General features: G+C 38.3%; 1 long non-coding RNA gene across 1 annotated transcript; it reads left to right on the top strand.

Moving 5' to 3' along the window:
• Window positions 1–7390: 7390 nt before the first annotated feature.
• LOC107810162 (uncharacterized) lies at window positions 7391–10220 on the top strand. The gene is made up of 4 exons (XR_001653577.2): window positions 7391–7644; window positions 8350–8418; window positions 9222–9464; window positions 9890–10220. It is a non-coding gene; the product is annotated as an uncharacterized LOC107810162 (long non-coding RNA).
• The last annotated feature ends 649 nt before the right edge of the window (window positions 10221–10869 follow it).

Here is a 10869-nt window from a genome sequence, read left to right as displayed (position 1 = left end):
TTTTCATGTCCTCGATTTTCATGACCTCGATTTCCTGGCCTCGATTTTCATGGCCTCGATTTTCATGACCTCGATTTTCTCCAGCCTCGATTTTTCTAGCAGAAATTTCCAGTAGAAAAATTCCAGCAGCTGTTTAAGTCCAAATTTTGATCTGTTAACCATCCGAAACTCACCTGAGGCCCTCGGGACCTCAACCAAATACACCAACAAGTACTAAAATATCATACGAACTTAGTTGAAACCTCAAATCCCATAAAGCAACGCTAAAATCACGAACCATACCCCAATTCAAGCTTAAGGAACTTAAGAATTTCCAACTTCTACATTCGATGTCGAAACCTATCAAATCAATTTTGATTGGCCTCAAATTTTGCACACAAGTCATAAATGACATAACAGATCTATGCAAAATTTTCAGAACTAGATTCTGACCCCGATATCAAAAAGTTAGTTCTCCTGTCAAACTTTCCAAAAATTCAACTTTCGCCATTTCAAGCCAAATTCCACTGCGGACTTCAAAAACAAATTCCGGACACGCTTCTAAGTCTAGAATCACCATACGGAGCTATTGGAATAATCAAAACTCCATTCCAGGGTCGTTTACACATAAGGCGACATCCTGTCACTATTTCAACTTAATTTTAAACCTTGGAACTAAGTATTCCAATTCATTCCTAAAACTTCACCGGACCCAAATTAATCACCCCGGCAAGTCACACAACAATTGTAAAGCACAAATTGAGAAGTAAATGGGGAAACTGGTTTGTAATACTCAAAACGATCGGCCGGGCCGTTACATTCTCCCCCACTTAAACATACGTTCGTCCTCAAACGTGCCAAGAGTTGATTCCAAGCCATCACATCACTATTCCACCTTACCACGAATATACCCGGGGGTGATCCCATGCCACCCTATTCCATGGACCTGACTACACAACACAATTGAAGATCATTACGTTAACCTTAGTCCGTAAACTTAGAACCTAATTACTAACATCCAGAATTTCTTACATGACCGAGTCTCACATCTACACATTGTATAAGTTTGAACAAGTTGTATCAAGCCATAACCATAACCTCGGATATAATCACATAACATACTACACAACTCGCATACTTGCAGCACTATTCTCGATCACAGTAACTACTTAAAACCAACCTAGTACTAGTATTAAACACCATATCAACCAAAACCTCATTCCAAAACCTTCATACACTGGTGATAATGACAGAAACATGCGGAATCTCATGACCCCTTATCAGATCAACAAGTCATGGAGCGCTCTCTCCCCAACTAGAACCATAATCACTTTCTAAGCCGACTTTCAATATTATCCTTCCGAATATAATGTAATCAAACCTGATAGTACCCATTCTAGGTCTAAATGACCTTATATTATTAAACACAACTACCCACAGACAAGCCACAACAATATAACTCAAGCCACAATGGCGCAATTCGTGTACCCAAAAATGGAAAATGTCTCAAAGAAGAGAACCGCATTGCAAGTTCAACAAGCACCACCACAACTGCAATGCTATAAGCTCATTATATATAGTAGAACTAAGACACACGAATTTAATAAAAGTAACCAGCTCTTCTAGATCTCACATTATCATCACTCGCATAGACAACTCACGTGCTATAGTATCAATATCTAGACCCACACGGACAACTCACGTGCCAATAATATCAGTATATGGATCCGCACGGACAACTCACGTGCCAATAATATAATCTTCCTGACATGGTCACAGGCCTCCGGTCCAAGCATATCATACATAAGCGATCAAATAAGTACACATGTATATGATAAATGAATTATGATTCTCATGCTCCTGGACTGGTACAAATAACACGCCATGGAGTAGGAAGGTGCAAGGTGTGCTATTACTACTCAAATCGGCAAGTTAACGCAGAGATATTAACTACCCAAACATGCCGAAAGACACAAGTCCCATTAGCACAACGCCCCCCCAAAGAATTAACCATGCCTTAACACCACCAATCAAATTCATACTTCGTGCGCACTACATCCATCAAAATAACAATTTAATCATTTCATGATTTTTTATAAAGTGCAATATAACCCGCATTCAAGAAATTTTCTTACTCAAGTCATCCTCGACCTCAATCTCTACAAGTCATAACTGATTCACATGTATGCCTCAAACCGAAATCAGTACAACACAAAACCATGAAATCAAATCATCAATAGCAAGATCCCCCACTTGGCTCAAAGCCAAATAATAAAATATCCGATAACTCACCATACCCAAATTAACATCGAAATCGACCATACTAAGCAATAAAAAATCAACTCTGGTCTCTAGTCCCCCAATAATTATCACACACGGCTGATACATACGGTCCACAATTAGAGTATCGCCTGCCGGCGTAGATACATGAACATGTGAAACTAAGGACTCACGAGGCATATCCAGATAATGAACAAAATATGATGAAACATACAAATATGTGTAACCAGGGTTAAATAATATAGAAGCCTCTTTGTGGCACACTGAAATAATACCTGTGATCACTGCATCTGAAGCAACAACATCTGGCCTGGCAGGAAAATCATAAAATTGGGCATGACCGTCACCTAATCGGCCTCCCCTTCTTGGGCGACCCCTAGCTGACTGAGCCCCATCCCTAGCTGGCTGGGCAGGTGGTGGAGCGGCTGGTGCAGAAGTCATAACACGACTCCTCTGCTGAACTGGACCTCGTGTAAGGCGAGGACAATATCTCTTTATGTGACCCAAGTTTCCACACTCAAAGCAACCCCTCTCTGAAAAGGCTGGTAAGTTCTGAGGTGGATCTCGAGAACCAGAATAACTACCAGAATAACCTGGTACGGATGATCCCTGAACGGAAGGAGCACAGGGCGTACTCTGAGCTGGAAGTGCACTAAGAGATGATTGACCCTGATGAGAACCGCATGAACCATGGCTGGATGATGCACCCCGATGTACTGGACGACCCTCCTGAGCGTGTCTGTAAGGACGACTCCTGCTGTGGTAGGACAGTCCTCCAGAAGGTACCCCACCAAAACCGCCCGAAGGTCGAGGCCTATTGGCCTCTCTCTCAACACGCTCCTGGCTACATATCGTCTCTATCTGCCGAGCAATGTCAACCACCTCTTCAAAGGTGGCACCAGATACCCTCTCCCTAGTCATAAGTAACCACAGCTGATATGTGAGGCCATCAATGAACCTCCTAATCCTTTCCCTATCAGTGGAAACCAACCAAGCTACATGACGAGCCAACTTAGAAAATCTCATCTCGTACTGCTTCACAGACAAATCATCTTGACGTAACTGCTCAAACTGCCAGCGCAGTTTCTCTCTGTGAGATTGCGACACAAACTTCTCCAAAAAGAGAATGGAGAACTCCTGCCATGTAAGTGGTACTGCACCAATCGACATGCGCCTCTCATTAGCCTCCCACCAACTGAAGGCATTTCTAGAAAACTGAAAAATGGTGAACTAGACCCCACTGGTCTCCAAAATACCCGTTGTACGGAGAATCCTCTGACACCTATCCAAGAAGCCCTGGGCATCGTCCGACTCTGCCCCACTAAAAGATGGAGGTCGTAGTCTCCCGAACCTCTCTAGTCTCTTCTGCTCATCCTCAGCCATAGCGGGAACTACCGGGGTCTGAGCAGCTACAACCGGCTGGGATGGTAGTGCCCCCAATATTTGAAGTCCCTGCACTACTTGATCTGGAGTACGGGCAATAGGGGTATGAGTACCTCCCCTGTCCTGAGAAGTGGCAGCTGCAGCCTGAGCCGAAACCACCCGAGCAAGACTAGTGCAAACTGTCAATATCTGGGTTAAAAGTCTCCTGAAGGCCTGGAATCACAATGGGCACAGCTGGTGCCTGAGCTGGTCCCGCTGACTCAACTGCATTTGGAATCTACTCCTGAGTTGGAGCAACTAGTGGTATTACAGGTGCTGCTCCAACTACTGCACGAGCTATACCTTGACCTCTACCTCGGCCCCGGCCTCTCGCGGCCCTAACTGGTGGCACTGGTGGATGACCGTCCGATCCGGTAGTACATGCCCTCACCATCTGTGAGAGAATAGAATAACAAAATTTTAATTTCGGGAATCAACAAATTCACATGACAGAATACAAGAAAGTAAAATTTTCCTAAGGGTTCGACAGCCTCTCTAAGATAAGTACAGACGTCTTTGTATTGATCCGCAAGACTCTACTAAATCTGCTCATGACTCGTGAGACCTATGTAACCTAGAGCTCTGATACCAACTTGTCACGACCCAAAATCTCACCTGTCGTGATGGCGCCTATCTCAATACTAGGCAAGCCGGCAATCTCAATAAACTACCATATCTTTTAAGTTTAAAAATATAATATTTAAATTCAGCGGAAGAAATCTCATAATTACATATATAAATACTCCCTAAACCCGGTGTCACTGAGTACATGAGCATCTAATATAAATACAAAGTCTGATTGACAAAACACTGTTTGAAAGTATAGAACTGTACAATAACTGAAAGAAAGGGAGTCAAGGTCAGCGAACTCCAGGCAGCTACCTTGATAGTCTCCAACTAATAGAACTCTGAGATCTAACGATCGCCGTGTCCGAAAGCACCTGGATTTGCACACGAGGTGCAGAGTATAGTGTTAGTACAACCAACTCAATAAGTAATAAGACTAACCTTTGGGATGAAAGTAGTGACGAGCTCCGCAAGGTACAGTCCAGTACAAATAATAACAATACAGAAGTGTAGGCATGCTTTCAAGTTCAACAGTTTCTTTCAGTACAAATAAAATAGATCAATTCTGAACAATAGGAGGAATATGACATCTCTGTATCTACATGCCAATGTACATACTGTATGTGATGCACCTTAGTGAAATCTCCATGTACTCACAATCTAAAATACTCAATCACTCAGTACTATATATGGCCAATCCAGCCCAGGGAAGATCCATTCCAAATATATATATATATCCATCAACTGACAGTCAGTCACTCAGTACTATATAAGGCCAATCTAACCCGGGGGAAGATCTATCCCCAAATATAAATAATTCAGACAAGATCTATATCCAAGAAAAATCCATCCCTCAATATAAATGTTTCGGGCAAGATCCATGCCCTGGGAAGATCCATCCTTCAATATAAATGCTTCGGGTTCACTGGGTACATGTGCAGACTCCGGAGGGGCTCCTTCAGCCCAAGCACTACAAATCAACAACGCTCACTGGGGGTGTGTGCAGAGTTTAGAGGGGATACTTCAGCCCAAGCGCTATATAAAGCCGATATGGCCTACTGCGGCATGCAGTCCGATCCCATAATAATAATAAAGCCTATAAGGCCTACTGCTGGCGGGCAACCCCGATCCATATAATAATAATATATATAAATCCAATATGGCATGCTGCGGCACGCAGCTCGATCCCATAAATATCCTCACAATTAGGCCCTCAACCTCACTTAGTCATCAATCTCTCCAGTCTCTTTGGCTGAAAATGTCATGAAAATCAGCCTAAAATGATCATATAATCTATCAATAAATAGCAACATAGAATGAGATGTGATATGAAATGAATGAACATGATTAAGTATGGAATTACAATTTAAACAATCAATTCAACACCAACTCGACCCCATGGGTCCCAAAATATCGGCACGTAATCTAAACATGATCTTTAATAGGAGCCTAAGCTAAATTTCTCTAACACGTGGAGGATACACGGATAATAACATGATTCTGTAATTTTACGACTCTACAGAATTTATTCAAGTCACAATTTCTATGGTGCACGGCCACACTCTTGTTAACTATCGTGTGAGTCACCTCCAAAAAATTTATATAACACCAAATTCGGGGATTCATACCCTCAGAACCAATTTTAGAAGTGTTACTTACCTCAATTCGAGTAAAACTCTACTAAAAATGCCTTTGCTTCTCAAATCGGTCTCCAAACGTCCCGAATCTAGCCACAAACAATACAATACAATTAATATAGGCTAAAGGAATTAATTCCACAAGAAAATACAAAATTATAGCCAAAAATCCAAAATCGGCTCAAACCCGGAAAGCTCATTCACTCATGAGTCTAACTATACCAAATTTACTCAAATCCGATAACAAAATCTCATTCAAAACCTCAAAATTCTAGCCCAAGAACTTTTTCTAATTTTTTCCAAATTTTCATCTCAAAACACTAATTAAATGATGAAAATAATAATATATTTGTGTATATTGACCAAATCTGAGTTAGAATCATTTACCCCGATATTTTTCCTTGAGAATCTCTCAAAAATTGCCTCTTCCCAAGCTCCAATTTATCAAAAATAGAAAATGGGAGGAAACCTCCATTTTTATAACTTAAAGTTTCTGTCCAGGCGTAACCTCTATTTTCATGACCTCGATTTTCTCCAGCCTCGATTTTCATGACCTTGATTTTAGGGCAATTGAGGTGCAAATGAGTGATTATATAGCCAAGGCATAAAGGCAACACTACCCGTAGCTAGCCCCCTTATTTGTACTTTTTCGTTGTGATTTTCTTTTTTCTTTTTATTAATAAAATAACTACTAGGCATGCCTAGTAGTATATTTGCCTAAAACAAAATACATTAACAAGTACTAAAACATCATATGAACTTAGTTGAAACCTCAAATCCCATAAATCAATGCTAAAACCATGAACCATACCCCAATTCAAGCTTAAGGAACTTAAGAATTTTCAACTTCTACATTCGATGATGAAACCTATCAAATCAATTCTGTGGCCTCAAATTTTGCATACAAGTCATAAATGACATAACAGATCTATGAAAATTTTCAGAACTGGACCCCGATATCAAAAAGTCAACTCTCCGGTCAAACTTCCCAAAAATTTAACTTTTGCCATTTCAAGCCAAATTTACTACGGACTTCAAAAAAAAATTCCGGACACGCTCCTAAGTTTAGAATCACCATACGGAGCTATTAGAATCATCAAAACTCTATTCCGGGGTCGCTTACATATAAGTCGACATCCGATCACTATTTCAACTTAATTTTAAATCTTGGAACTAAGTGTGTCAATTCATTCCTAAAACTTCACCGGACCCAAATTAATCACCCCGGTAAGTCACACAACAACTGTAAAGCACAAATTGAACAGTAAATAAGGAAACGGAGTTGTAATACTCAAAATGACCGGCCGGATCGTTATACCTTTATTAAGAGCTTTTTGCAACGCATTTTAGGTAACACTCATACAACGTGCTCTTTATGTACAAAGACTACATATTATATGCGTTGCTTAATGTAAAATCTTTTGAGAACGCTTATCCACATATGAAGCTACACTTTACTAGCATTACTTTTGGTATATTTAAATGCAACACTGCCCAAACGTGGTCTAAAATGTTTACGAAATTCATACAAGACTTTCCCACTTAAACTATTCCCTCTAAAATTTCTAACTTAAACTATTCCCTCTAAAATTTTCCATAGCTTCCCCCTCACTCTAGGTCTAGGGCTTGAATCCCACGAAGAAAACTTTTTCTGCACTCGATTTTTCAAAAGATGGGATTGTCGATGGCACCTAGTCGGTGACGATCTTCAGAAGAAGATCTGATTTACTTAACTCAGCTTCTCCAGACAACAAGAAAGGTTCGGTATTCGAGTTTTATCGATTTTGTTGAAACCAATAGAGAATTTGTTCAAGTCAGTACTCGATTTATCTAGGCATTTACTACTTTTATTTGGTATTTGCATTTAATTGAAGAAGTTCCATTATTTAAATTTGCTTCTGAATGTAGAGTAAATGGATTTTTCACGGAATACTGTGCCTTTCTTCTTAATTTGGGGAAAACATGGGTTAGACGACTTGTAGATCTTTTAATGTATCTGTGTATGGATTGATTTGTTGTGGGTTTCACATAAGAGGTTTGAAATTGTTCTATTAGAATTTTTTATACCGCTTTATTGTCTAACATATTCACCTACATTTTAATATTTTTATATTTTTGACAATGCATTTGTTTATATTTCTTTAATTTTCTTTTGCTTGTTCTAGATAATGAAGGAAGAGTTGGGGATTGCCGAGGATATTTGAAATGTCCACTTAAATGATAAAGTATTGTCAAACTCACGAATTTAGCTAAACCATATTTCTTTAGTGGAACTCAACTTGATTGACTTGAATAGAACTAAAAGCTCCTGTTTTTCATTGAAGAACTCGAATATTTCAAGACTGCACAAGTCCGTTTAGAATTTATGTTATAGATGAGTTTACAAATCTAACGGAGAAACAATTCTGGTGGCATGAACCTGAAGCTTTAAACCAGTTTTGATTGTTTTATTTTTTTATAACAGGTCTACATCATTGGCCATGGTCTGACCAAGAAGTACAGAGATCTTCAGACACATAAGCATACCATCCAGGTATAAAAATTAAACATACTTGTTGGGTTGATTTGATAACTGATCAATTAACTACTTTGTGTTTTTACAATTCTCAAGAAAAGAAAGAGAAACTACATTATGTTAGTATTATAGATGATTAATCTCTTTGTCTTGTTGTTCTCATATAAGTTATTTTAGTTCCTTTGTTTGCACTATTTCCTTTGTCTTTAGTATACTCTTGCTTTGCTTTGTTGAGTCACGCTCTGACTAGTTCAGTATCTCGTAATAACTTTTATTATTTTGTCCCTATTTAATAGTATTGTAAGAGAAGGTAAAACATACATTTAACTTTGTGGTCTAAGAGTAGTGTGTTTCTTCCACTCCACTATGTCATTAATTGTTATCTTAATTTGTTAGGGACATGATGAAAAATAGTTTTGTCACTCTTTGGGTTCTTTTTCCATTTATCATTTTCTGTTTATTTCAATCATGTTAAGGTCTTATAACTCTTTATATATCATGTTCTGTTTAACTTTGTGGTCTAAGAGTAGTGTGTTTCAATCATGCTTGATGCTTTTTGAGGAAGTTTTCTCAATTAAATATAACTTTGACTGCTAAGGTCATGGCAATAGACTCTGTCTGCTGATAATAAATGTGCAGAACTACTTAAAACACAGAACGGTTGATGCCATTGACACTCGATCCTGGGAGCTTCAATTTAATGATCATATTGTGTCTTTTGTTGACCAAAGTTTTGACTTTTAGTAATCCTCTTCAGTTGAAATGCAGTCATCGTTCAGTATGCTACTTGTTTCATTTAAAAATTTTAGATCTTGTTTCAGAGAAACGTTGACAGCATGCACAAGACATTCACAGTGCTGGTGTAATTTGTGGACTGATTTGGTGCAATATAGCTCCTTATCCTGGTGCATAAAAGGGATTGATCTGGTGCAATTTAGCTTGCTATTTTGGTGCGAAAATAGATCTTCAAACTGGTATATCTTGTCGAGTAAGTGTGGTGCACTTTGAGATGCACAACTGGCGTAAAGTTCAGTCTACAAACTGGATCATTTGGGCTTCTATGGGTACATTTAATATTTCTCTCTTTTCTCTATTTCTCCATAAATAAAGGAATGCATCCAATAATGTTTCTAACTAAACATTTGACATTATTTCTTTCTTTTATAAGTTTTTTGTTGTGTGAAGAATGGTGACCTCGACATCAAAGGTGCAAAATAGATTTTTCCGACCAATATACAGTCGTTGTTTAGGATCATCTTTTACTGCTTTGGAAACACTTAACCGTATCATTTTCGTACTTTTCCAAGGTGCAATGAATTTCCTCCCTTAGGTATATGCCCCAACAATTAGTGCTTTCATGTATTTGAATCCCTCCAACTTCATAGTATTCATCTGACATTATATATTTGGAGCTGACATAGCGATATAAATTTTTTACATTATTAGTAGGCTAAAACAAATGATGCATCTTTGTTTGTCTCAATTGTAGGTATAGGAAGTCAAAGCTACTGATGAGAACAAATAAAATACAAATGGGAAACTTAAGGTCCAGAAACATTCAGAAGTTTCTGCTGGTTTGAACAAGGAAAGCATACATGTGGCTTAAATTAATGTGGAGGTCAAGCTTACAAAAACGTATCACTTACAAAATCAGGAGATGATGCGAATGAACTTAAACCGGCCATGTATCAGAACAGTTACATGTAGCTAAGGGGATAGCAAATGAGGTTTCTAATAGATGCTAGCTTTAGCTGATTGATGTGTTTAAAATATTATCTTGATACATATATTCATTTTTTAAAGTTAATTGTTAGGACTCACCTTTGAACAATTTGTTGTATTATAGAAATATGGTACACGAAATATATATATATATATATATATATATGGGAAGTTCATAGCAAGTGTACGCATGAATATTTTTTGGTTGTTGTTATTTGATGTAGTGTTTGAGATCTTTATACTTTAAAAATAATCACAAAATATATGATAATATTATATATGTTTGGTGATAAATATGATTACCGAATATATTATAAAAATTATTTTTATAAGAAAGGTAGCCATTTACAAGGTTCCTGCAGAAGCCATGCATGAAAAGTGTGACCTATAAAGTACCGAAGGCCGTACTTTGGAAGTGTTGTTGTAGGAGTTAAAAAGTGTTGCTATAAGGGTATGTACAGGCGTGGCTTATGTACCGTATAGGTCACACTTTTGAAGCGTAGCTTCTAAAGCAACACTCGTAAAGCGTGGCCTTAGGAAAAATGTTACGCTCGTTTAGGCCATCCCTGAAACATGTTGCCTAAAGTTGAAAAGTGTTACCTTTAATTAAATGCTACACTTTTTGGTAGTTTAGACCACACTTTTCAAGAGTGGTTAAAGGTCTAAAATGTTGTAGTGACAGTTTCTTCTGTCTCATATCACGTATGTGTTCTGCTCTTCATCTATATAGATTTTATTTTTCCTTAA

Source organism: Nicotiana tabacum, chromosome 22 (genome assembly GCF_000715075.1).
Source record: "Nicotiana tabacum cultivar K326 chromosome 22, ASM71507v2, whole genome shotgun sequence".
Lineage (NCBI taxonomy): Eukaryota > Viridiplantae > Streptophyta > Magnoliopsida > Solanales > Solanaceae > Nicotiana > Nicotiana tabacum.
The sequence above is the reverse complement of the archived record's forward strand: the minus strand, read 5'-3'. Positions and strand labels throughout refer to the sequence as shown.